Source organism: Vicugna pacos, chromosome 7 (genome assembly GCF_048564905.1).
Source record: "Vicugna pacos chromosome 7, VicPac4, whole genome shotgun sequence".
Classification (NCBI taxonomy): domain Eukaryota; kingdom Metazoa; phylum Chordata; class Mammalia; order Artiodactyla; family Camelidae; genus Vicugna; species Vicugna pacos.
Window position 1 is genome coordinate 49,239,144 of NC_132993.1, and position 12,320 is coordinate 49,251,463.

At 38.9% G+C, this 12,320-nt stretch overlaps 1 long non-coding RNA gene across 2 annotated transcripts; it reads left to right on the plus strand.

The window, feature by feature from the left end:
* The first annotated feature begins 2,570 nt into the window (after nt 1-2,570).
* On the plus strand, nt 2,571-7,390 carry LOC140697411 (uncharacterized). Of its 2 annotated transcripts, none has more exons than XR_012074426.1 (4): nt 2,571-2,645; nt 3,293-3,399; nt 4,576-4,732; nt 7,071-7,390. It is a non-coding gene; the product is annotated as an uncharacterized lncRNA (long non-coding RNA). The 2 variants fall into 2 exon arrangements; XR_012074427.1 differs by lacking the exon at nt 2,571-2,645 and adding an exon at nt 2,667-2,863.
* Nucleotides 7,391-12,320: the final 4,930 nt, after the last annotated feature.

Genomic DNA, 12,320 nt, shown 5'->3' on the forward strand with positions numbered 1-12,320 from the left:
TAATGCACAAATTTCAACCGTATCTGCATAGTAGAATCATTTGGGAAATTCATGTTAAATGCTCATTTAATTTTTCTGGAATATTACCCCACTATCAATACCTTTCGATTCACAGGTAATTCTAATATGAAGCCAGGAATGAGAAGTACTGTGAGACTAAACCCATGAAACAAAATCTTTAGCATATACAACAATATCCTGGATAGGGCAACCTCTGTCTACCCTCAGATATTCTGATTCCATAACTATGACGGGTCCAGGAATCGACAGATGACTGGATAAAGAAGTTGTGGTATATTTATACAATGGTATACTACTCAGATATAAAAAATAATAAAATAATGCCATTTGCAGCAACATGGATGGACCTGGAGATTGTCATTCTAAGTGAAGTAAGCCAGAAAGAGAAAGAAAAATATCATATGCTATCACTTATATGTGGACTCTAAAAAAAAAAAAAAGAGAGAAACAAACTTATTTACAAAACAGAAACAGACACACAGACATAAAAAGCAAACATGGTTGCAAGGGGGAGGGGAAAAGGGAGAGGAAGGGGGTGGGAAGGGATAAATTGGGAGTTCAAGATTTGCAGATACTAACTAATATATATAAAATAGATAAACAACAAGTTCATACTGTATAGCACAGGGAACTATATTCAATCTTATAGTAACTTATGGTGAAAAGGACTTTGAAAATGAATATATGTATGTTCATGCATGACTGAAGCATTATGCTGTGCACTAGAAATTACTTTGTAAACTGACTATATTTCAACTATATATACACAACAATAGCAACAACAAAACAACCTTTATATTTTTCCAATCCCTGTTTATTAAGGTATGTCTAAAGTATACATCCCCAGTATACTTTCATTCACCAGAGAGGAAGGAAGACCTAGAAAGTCAGAAAGGAGAGTGAGATCAGAGGGCAGCTGACATGTGAGGGCTCCAGCACTCTCATAACTTTAATATAATGTAATGAAGAGCAGTAAGAAGAGAAGAAAATACCCAGGTGGGCAGAAATTCCACCTGTGCAAGTTCTACCCACTAGGACTGTGAGCCAATAAAATGTCCTAAAATCTGCACCAGAAATTACTTCTCCTGTGGAATGAAGTAAGAGAAGGACTGGAGAGAGGCCTTACACTCTTTCAGTGTTGTGTTTGTAATAACTGTTACTACCAAAAAATCTCAGTTGATTATGTCAGGACTGTAATAGCACACCATGAACTTCAATTCTTCACAACTTTAAATAAATTAAAATTCTAAAGATGACACATTTTAGGAGGTAAATGTAAAACTTCACACCACAATGATTCCAACGTGCATCAAAATCAACCTGCTCTCCTTAGAGAACCTTGAAATCGAACATTCCAGGCCAATATTTTCCTGAGGTAATATAAGTATCCACTGCTTTACTCAGGTGTTAACCATAGCCCATTTCCTACTGGAAAAAAAAAGAATTGCTTTCTCTGGATATTCATGATGAAAAGTAAAACTGATTATTTAAATACAAGGAAATATCTTGGTCTGGTCAGAGACATACTAAAGAGAAACACCTGGTCTGGAACCGGATGCCTACGAGGTGAGGAGACGGACAAGAAGTAATACTACAGGCACAGTGCCTAATACTGAGTGAGACCTCAACTGTATTGTATCCTACAGTGAACACGCCCTCTCTGCCCATGTAAGTGGGCTCCCTACACTCCCAGGAGGTGGACGAGTCCTGGGCCGCCTCTTTGCAGCAGTCGCTGCTACCACGTGCCACCACCACCAGTGAGGCCCCGCTGAGCCTCCCGCCGCACGGCCAATGCGCACTGCGCACGGCGCACAAAGCGTGCCCAGAGCACCCGTGGCCGCGCCCACAGTGCCAACACCTGCGTCTCTCGGCAGCTCCAAAGATGGCTGAGCCAAGTCCCAGCAGCGGGCCTGTGCTCCTGGGACCCAGGAGACGACGCCCACGTCCGTCAGCCAGACCACTTTGTCTGACTGAGACCCCTGCTGCCTGCTGCCCCCGGCACTGTGGACTCGGCGGAGCACACGGAGGGCTCCGGGACCCCTCGCCGCGACCCGCTGACGACCTCCTCAAGTCCCACCCGACTCTCCTGCTGCCCTCCCCACCCAGCACGAGTGCAGTTGACCACGAAATGTTGCTAATCTCACCACCCAACCCGCAGGCCTGGCTTACACAAGGCGGCGGCGGTACCCAGAAGTCCCAGGCCTGCCTCAACCCCCGCACTGCGGCACCTCCAGCCACTGCGAAGATGGCTGCCGAAACCTAGGGCTGCCCGTGAGGCCGGCCCAGTCAGCCTCTGAGCGCCTGGAGTGAGCGCGGTGCCTGGGGAGTTCGGGCGCCCCTGTTCAGAAACTCCTCAATCCCCAAGACGGCCCTTCGAGGCCCAGCCAGGTCAGCCGTGGCCAGCCAGGTGGGTCTGCGGTCCCGCCCCGCTCCCGCATACACCTCGACCTGGCCTACCTGCCCAGCCCGAGCAGCGCAGCCTTGGTGGAGCAGGAGCTCTTCCTGTGGAGGAACACGCGCTGCTCAGTCATCTCCGGCTGAGTGGAGCGCACGGAAGAGGGCATGCGCGGCCGTGCTGACCCTGCGGCAGGTCCGCGCAAGCGCCGCCGGACTGTAAGCTCCAGGTGACCGTTTTTTAACATTATAGTACTAATTATGACAGAGCCCAGGGCCTAGTGATAGGGAGATGATTATGAGATCTGAGAGTTAATGAATAAAAATATGGCAAGAAGAGAGCAAAATGACTAAGAGAAAAGGCGCAATATGGAATTCTGGGAAAGTCTAAGGCCCCAAAGGCCCATTCTATTATAATACTGTGTGTGTTTGGTATGTTTATTTTCAGGTGAGAGAAAGCAAATTGACAATGGGTAACATTATGGTACTGCTTTCAGTGTTGCTTACTTTGTTAATTCCAAGGGCAGCACTGAACCAGCTCACACTTTCCCTACAGTTTCTGGTTTCCATAGCATGCCAGATTCAAACCTGATACGCAAACAAGGTCATAGTCACCAGACTGAGTTAAGGTTAGAACAAAACAAATCTTGCAAGTCTTGTATTACCTGTAAAGTACAGATAAATTCAGAATAAATCTAATTTAATAATAAATTCGGAATAATAAAGTCAGAAACTTTAAAAAGCATGACCGTTTTTTCTCTAAGCATCTTAAAAATGTAGCCATAGTATCTAATAATCTCTGCTATCTTCAGTGTGTCTACCATATTATAATTCTACTTTGTAATATACTGAAAGAAATTTATCATTTACTTCCTAGTGGATTCTAAATGAAGATAACCAATCAGGAGATAATGGTCCCAAGAGCCACTTCAAAGTCAACGGGCCATGGAGAAGAATATCTGCAGAACATAATCATAAATCCAGGTAGGAATAACAAAGACTACATTTTGAATCCTGGAGGGTTAGAGAAATAAACTGAGACTGGATACACTTGTGGGAGAAGATGTAAGGGGACTTGAGAATAATTCTATCAATCTGGCCACTGGTTGGTGTGGCAACTTACTTTTAAAGATCATTTAAATTAATGAGTGTGGGTGAGCCAGTGTGGCTCTAAAAGACAGAAACAAGATAGGCTCAGATTTGGATCTGAGAACTATGTGATATCCTGAGGAAATGTATTGAAAGAGGTCTAAGAAGAGAATAGCAGAAGTGTGTGACAAACCACTTCACCAAATAAGATGACTGATAAGACATTAATGCCACTTGGATGAGATGAGAGGACATCTGTGTTGAAAATTAGAATTTTCTCTTGGCATAGAGCAACACTTGTGAGAGTGCTCTGGAAGGTCATCATCTTTCAGGACCCACAGAGATAATGACAGTAATGGCTCCCACCAAGATGATGGTTTTCTCCATTCATGATACTAACCAATATGGAGATTCCATAATCCTCAAATGATAGCTATAAGAAGCCACAAAGAGGCTAAAGACAGTGGCAGGATAACCAGAAAACCCTGCCCAAGGAAGGTTGGTGAGTTAAGAAGCAGGAAGATGGTTAGGGAGCCGTTCACTTCAAAGTTGTTAGTTCTGAGATAGCCAGCATTTTTAAGCTTAAGTAAATCACTTAAATTTAGAAGATAATATAGGACAGAAATAAATCTAAATGATACCCTTGGTATCCTTACTTAAAGTTATTTAATGAAAATATCTAGTGAGTCCAATACACTATTCTTCATTGCAGAAAAAGGTGATAACCTTCCAAACAAAATGCAAATTAAGTTGAAGGTATAAATTTCATAGAAAGACTTTAAAAGTTATTGAGGGAATATTAGGATGGACTGTGTGCTAGGTGCTGATCAGAAAGATTACAGCATGAGTTAGTGGAAAGTATTGTAACTTAATAATCAGACCCTTGGTCTCTGACCTATGTTTGAATCTTTATGTGAACATTCACACATTTAATCTCAATCATTTTGAGATGCATTTGGAAAATGAGAGAATTTTCTGGAAAAGGTTGTGGTATTAAGTGAAATAAAACATGCACAGCACTTAATAAATAGTAACTATTCAATATTTTTTATCATTATACTGGTCCTGAAGGAGCACACAGTCTAATGAGAAGAGAGATAATTATCTTGTGTAATTCAGATTACAACTTTCAAAATCTGCTAATTTAATGCCTACAACTTGGAAGATACTGTTCAAGGCAGTTGAGATTCAGCTGAGAATCAAAAAGATAAAATCCTGCCCTCATGGAGTAAGTCAGTTTGGATCCTCCAGGAACAAATGCTGAGACCAGTTAGAAATGAAAGAGATTAATGTATGAGTGTGTGTGTGTGTGTGTGTGTGTGTGTGTGTGTGTGTGTGTGTGTGTGTGAGGGTAGGGGGAGTGTGGTGTAATGTCTATAATTGATAGAGGGAGGAAACAGAATTGGACAAGAAAGCTTTCAGGCTATGATACAGATATGACACCTGTAAAATGAAAGAAGTGAGGAGGCAGAACTGGGCAGAGAGAGCAGAGACTGCGATACAGATGTGATAGTGTCTCAGCCAATACAGTGAGGAGTTAGATGCGAAGGGTTAACTGCACGCCTAAGCATTGATTAGGTTCTTTCTAGAAGGGAGATCTGAGCAGTGTACCTCCATGGATGCCATAGTTCACTCTGTGCCACATGGATTCACCTCTCAATACATGTGTTGAATGGCAGCTCCTCCAGGGTGCCAGTTGATCTCTTTTTGAGCAGAAATTTGGGATAGAGAGATTAATAGAACCAACTATAGCCCCATCACTGCAGTTTTCATTGTTGCAACTGGTACTCCTTGCCTTCTTTTTCCACTCTCCATTCTAAATTCCTCCCACACTCAGCTGTCATCTTTGCTGATGGGTTATCGTTGTTGTTTCTGGGTCTGGGGAGAAGAGGGTGGTTACTCCCGTGAAAGGTAAAAGGGGGGAATACAGAATTTAGCTGAGAAAAGCTTGAGACCATGATACTGATCTGGTATCTATGAAAGAAAAGAGAAGAGAAATTTAAGACTGTACAAGAAGAACCTTAAACTATGATGTAAAGCTGAAAAAAAATCCCAGCAAACACTATAGGGAGTTCTGCAGCAAACATTTTCTACTGAGAAGTCTCACATTAGGAGAAGGCAGAAATGGCCAGGCCCCAGTATTCCTTATGTGCTGAAACTGGCCAGAAAGAGTATGGTCTCAGCTTGACTGCTGGAGTGTATCCTTAAGGCACTGCAGTTGGAGCATGTTGGCTAATTGCAATCTTTATGTATTTTTTTTTATTGAAGTACAAGCAGTTACAATGTGTCAATTTCTGGTGCACACCACAATGTCCCAGTCATACATACACATACATATATTCATTTACATATTCTTTCTCATTAAAGGTTATTATGAGATATTGAATATAGTTCCCTGTGCTATATAGAAGAAATTTGGTTTTTTAATTTATTTTTATATATAGTGGCTAAAATTGGTGAATCTCAAACTCTCAAATTTATCCCTTCCCACCCCCTTTCCCCTTTTAACCATAAGATTGTTTACTATGCCTGCGAGTCTTTTTCTATTTTGTAAATGAGTTCATTAGTGTCCTCTTTTTCCTTTTTCTTTTCCTTTTTTTAGATTCCACATATGAGTGATATTATATGGTATTTTTCTTCTTCTTTATGGCTTACTTCACTTAGAATGATGATCTCTGGGTTCATCCATGTTGCTGCAAATGGCACTATTTTATTATTTTTTATGGCTGAGTAGTATTCCATTGTATAAATATACCACAGCTTTCTTCTGTCGGTGGACATTTAGGTTGCTTCCATGTCTTGGCTACTGTATATAGTGTTGCTATGAACATTGGGGTGCATGTATCTTTTCAAATTAGAGTTCCCTCTGGATATATGCCCCAGAGTGGGATTGCTGGATCATATGGTGAGTCTATGTTTGGTTTTTTGAGGAATTTCCTTACTGTTTTCCACAATGGCTGCACCAAATTACATTTCCACCAGCAGTGTAGGAGGGTTCCCTTTTCTCCACAGTCTCTCCAGCATTTATTGTTTGTGTACTTTTGAATGATTGCCATTCTAACTGGTGTGAGGTGATACCTCATTGTAGTTTTGATTTTCATTTCTCTGATAATTAGTGATATTGAGCATTTTTTCATGTGCCTATTGTCCATTTGTATGTCTTCATTGGAGAATTGCTTGCTTAGACTTCTGCCCATTTTTGGATTGGATTGTTTGCTTTCTTGTTATTAAGTTCTATGAGCTGCTTATATATTCTGGAAATTAAGCCCTTGTCAGTCACATAATTTGCAAATATTTTCTCCCATTCTGTAATTGCAATCTTTATGATTGAAAGAGGAATCCAAGCAGTGTGTTTCCATGGTTACCACTTGGTGTTCATATTCCTATGAGGAAAAGGGAAAGTAGACAAACAAAAAAGCAAATATATACTATGTCAGATACTTTGTGTGCTATGAAGAAAGATAAAGCAGGATGAGAAGGTTAGATAGTGCAGGACAGAGAAAGGGCAGTACTAGTTTATATAGGGTGGTCAGAGAGTGCTTCCCTGATAAACTGCCATTTTCCAGGGGCCTGAAGGAAGAGATGGGGTGAGCTATGTGGATATCTGAGAGAAAAGTACTGCAGTCAAAGGCAACAGAAATGTAAAGGCACTGAGATATCTAACGTGCCTGCATGTTTGAGGAGCAACAAAGAGACCAGCATACCTAAAGCAGAGTGCAGGAAGAGGAAAATAACAAGAGAGAAGTCCTCCTATATATTGAGGTGGGGCAACAGTGTATCAAGTAAAATCTTATGTTTTCAGACACAGTGATGACTTCTGCTGTGAGAGAAATAGAAACTTACTCAGTGCCTCTGCTTGAGTGTATAATAAACGTATTATATTTAAGATGTTCAGAGCTGATTTTTACCCTCCTCCCCCAGATCTGCTCTTCCTAGAGTCTCTCATTTTGGTTACCACAACACTTTATTTCCAGTTGCTCAGGCCAAAATTTTGAAATCATGCTTGACTCTTTTCCATACTCCATACTTCATACACAATCCATCAGCAAACCTTGTTGAATTTTCTTCAAAATATATCCTGAATAGATCCACTGCACATCACAGCATCCACTACCAATCTGGGCTACTTTAAGAGGCTGGACAGGTCTCCCTGTCTCCTTTTTGTTCCCGGTAGAATTTATCCTCAACACATTATCCAAAGGGATTCTTTTAAAGAGTAAGTAAATATTCAGAAGGTTCCAGTGGATCCCCGTCTTACTCAAAGCAAAAGCTGAAGTCCTTAAATAGTTGAAAAGGCCCTGCATAATACAACCCTGCCTCATAGCACCTCACTGACCTCAATTCTCTCTGTCTAGTGGCCTCTATAATGTTCTGCCAATGTCTTAGGCATCCTACCTTATTTCCTCTGAAATGTCACTTCTCTCTGCGTGGAACATTCTCACTTGATATGAACCTAACTACCTCCCTACTACCTTCAGGTATTTATTCAGATGTCACCTTCCAATCAGACTTTGCCATGATAACCCTATTTAAAACTTTCAGCACTCATGGTCCCACTTCTACTAAGCAGTTTTTTCCATATCACTTACCACCCTCCACATAGTGAAGAATTTTTTGTGTCTTCTGTGTTGTTCACTGATGTATCCCAAACCCTTAGATGGATGCCACAAGGGTCAGACACATCATAGGCATTTAATAAAAATTCATTTAAAATGCTGTATATACATTTATTGCATGGTATATTTAGTGTACAATAGAATATCAGATTATAATTTGTATGTATTGATTCAATTACTACTTTCATGTATAAAATTAATTTTAATATATAATTATATTTTCTTATTAAGTAAGAGTGTTTTTGAGTGTATTAGTTTGATCCAACTTAAATCACCCATGTTTTTAGCTGAAAATTTGTTTGATTTTTGGCAGTTATGTATGTTTCAACTTAATATTTTCCCCCTTCATAAATGAATAGCATAAGTAGCAAAACTTTGAAAAATTATTAAATTGAAAAATCACACATATAGTATTTAATCTCCAAATATACAAAGAACTTATGGACTTGAGAATGAGTGTCAAATCCATAACATTTATTACAAAGGAAAGTCACTGTTAAAAATAATGTGCAAAAATATAGTATAGGAAATGAGGAAAAAAGGGAAATTATTTGTGGGTAGTATTTTATAACATCCTGAGGGATGTTTTTGCCTTCACACCTCTCTAACTTTCCACATGTTTTTCAAAAAGAAGTGAAGAATTTGGAGAGGGTTCAAACAACAACTAATGTAAGAATTAATATAATCAAAAATCTGGAAAATAGATTTATTCCAATGGCTAACTAAAATGGAATTATTTTATATGAAGAGGAAAAACCTGAGGCAAAAAATGAATAACTGATTTTAAGCAGTTTTTATGTATGATACTTTACAAGTAGCTATAAAGTAGTATGTCTGTCTGTTTAATCTTTCAAATCATGGTCTAGTTTTTTAGGTGCCAGCAGAAAACATATCACAATAGTGAAGAGATCTGAGATACACTGGAAGTATATTCATTCTCACGTGTTGATCCATATTTGAGGGGTTCAGCCCAACTTCATTAGATCATTTCAAGGCCTAGTTTCCTGTTGCTTTGCCATCCCCTAGGTCAGGTGTCAGCAGAACTACAGCCTGAGAATAAGATTCTGCCTGGCACCTACTTTTGTAAATAAAATTCTGCTGGAACTCAGATACACCTATTCATTTACATATTATCCATGACTATTTTCACACTGTGGTGGTAGAGTTGAGTAGTTGTGACAAGAATCAGATAGCCTGCAAAACCTACAATATGTACTCTAGTCTTCTACAGAAAACATTTTCCAACGCCTGCCATAAGGTGATATCTTTGTCTATATGGTCAATGCCAGCTCACCACCAAAGCACCCACATTCCAGGCTGTGGGAAGAGAACAAAAGATCAAGTAGGAGGCAAAGGATTTTGTTTTCAAGAAACTAATTTGCACTTGCACGTACTACTTCTCATTTATCCCCCTGGCATAAATGTAATGGAGCAGAAATGTGCCCAGCTAAAATACACACGAGTGCAAGGCTGTACTTTCAGGGATCATTTCTATAGTTCGTAAAATATGTGTGGATCGTTCTATTACTAAAAGGAAGAAGGCTAAGTAGATACTGGAGAACAATGAGCAGTTTCTGCCACAATTATCTATGGCAAAAAGAAGGATGTGTAGGTGGAAATAGGATAGGAAGGATAAGCTTCTTGACACAGCTGCTTTCTTCATCAAATAAATGATTTTTGACAATGAGAAATAATTCACAAAGTAGAAGTCTGCTCTGTCCAGGAACTTTGCCTCTTCCTTCCTTATTCTAGTTAAATGTAGTTCATCCAGAGCCTAATAATACTAATATTTTAAAGAGCAGATCATCAGACTTGGTATTTGTTTTCAGCAACTGGAAATGAGCCTTCAGTTTCTGTAATGGTAACTTTAACAATGTGGTATGTATGCCTCCAGTGCAGAGCCTCTTCCTGTTACTCTGTAGCACCTGAGTATAATTCCAAAGACACTAGGCACAGATTCAGCTGCTTCAGGAGCATTTTCGCACTCCCTGTCCACCCCTCACCTCCCTGACACACACATGTACACATACAAGCAAGATAGATGCTCAACAATTTCATATTCACTTATATTTTTTAGTGCTTTATCTTGGCAAGTCTCCATATTAGGAGTCCCAGGTTATTAAATAGAGCAGGGGTTGGCAAACTATAGTCCAAGGGCCAAATCCAGCCACTGCCAAATATTGTAAATATAGTTTTAGAGAACACAGCCATTCACTTACATATTGTCTGACTATTTTTATATCCTAAAGGCAAAGTTGAATAGTTCAACAGAGACGTATGACCTGTAAAAAGCCTAAATTATTTACTATTTTCCCATTAAAGAGAAAGTTTGCCAGTCCCTAAACTACAGCATTCTAAGGAGCCCTTATTTCATTTGAACTCAGGGTTTTAATTAGAGTAGCAGGATGTTAGTTTATAAGGAAGCACAAATTTCTTCACTCCAAGTATAGACAAACTATGAAATTGAATGTCTTAAACATTTCTTGAATTTTTTCCTGGAGCTTCTAAGGACAGAAAAGGTACTCACTTCATTTGGAAATATTTTTATATAATAAGTTTACTGAGGAGAGGATGGGTGTTTCAGTAATAAATGATGCTTGTGTTAATTGGATATCCAGTTGAAAATCAAATAAATCTTGACCACCAACTCTGTTACTCATACCATACAAAAATCACTTCTAGGTTAATTGAAGTTCTAAATGTAAGAGGATGAAAAGCTTTCAGATGAAAACATAAAAGAACATCTTCATCACTTTGGAATAGGTTAAGATTTCTGAAACATGACATAAAGAGTACTAAGAAGGAAAGAAATGATAATTTTAAATACCTTAAAGCCAAAAACTTCTGACCAAGATCCAGAACACTGACAACACCAAATGCTGATGACGTTATGGAACAATAGGAACTCCCATTGATTGTTGATGGTAATGCAGAATGGTACAACCAGTTTGGAAGACAGTTGAGCAGTTTCTTATAAAGCTAAATATACTTTTAGCATATAATTCAATAGTCATGCTCCTTGATATTTATCCAAAGGAGTTGAAAACTTAAGTCCACACAGAAATCTTCACATGGATGTTTGTAGCAGTTATATTCATAATTGCCAAAATTTGGAAGCAGCCAAGATGTCCTTCAGTGGTGAATGGATAAATAAACATCCAGACAAAGGAATATTATTCAGCACTAAAAAGAAATGTGCTATCAAGCCATGAAAAGACATAGAGGAAACTCAATTATATATTATTAAGTGAAAGAAGCCAATCTGAAAAAGCTACATACTGTATGATTTCCAGCTATATGACATTCTAGAAAGACAAAACTATGGAGACAAAAAAAGATCAGTGACTGCTGGGAGTGGGAGTTGGTGGGGAGGTAGGGGATGAATAGGCAGAACACAAAATCTCTAGGGCAGTGAAAATACTCTGTATTATAGTGATGGATATATGTCATTATACATTTATCCAAACCCAACAACATCATGAGTGAACCCTAAGATAGAACTATAGATTTTGGTAATTATGATGTATCAGTATCGGTTCATCAGTTGTGACAAATGTACCACCCTGGTGGGAGATGTTAATAATGAAGAAGGCTATTCATGTGTAGGGGCAGGATATATATGGGAAATCTATGTACTTTCCTTTTTTTGTGTGTGTAATCTAGAACTTAGGACTTTTCTTAATAAAAATAAAAACTTATTTTCATCAAAAGACAATCTTTAAGAGAATGAAAAGGAAAGCCACAGAATAAGGGAGAAGATATTTGTAATACATACATATGACATAGACTCATATCCAAATATATATACAAATGAATTAAAAACTATAAAAATTAGCAAAACGTTTGAGCAGGCACTTTACCAAGGAGAAGGTACCTAATTAATAAATATGAAATGGTGCCCAATTTCATTTGTTGTCAGAGAAATGCAAATGAAACCCCCAATGTGATACATTCACATCTTCAGAATGGCTTGAAAATGCCAACAAGGGTGTGAAGAAACTGGAATTCTAGTACATCACCAGTGACAGTATAAATTGTTACAACCATTTTGGAAAACAGTGTATCAGAAACTACCAAAGCTGAACGTATGCATAACCTATTCTACTTATAGGTGTATTCCAAACAGGAATGCATAAATATTTTCACCAGAGTCCTGTACAACACTATCCATAACACTGCTATTTGTAATAGCTAGAAACT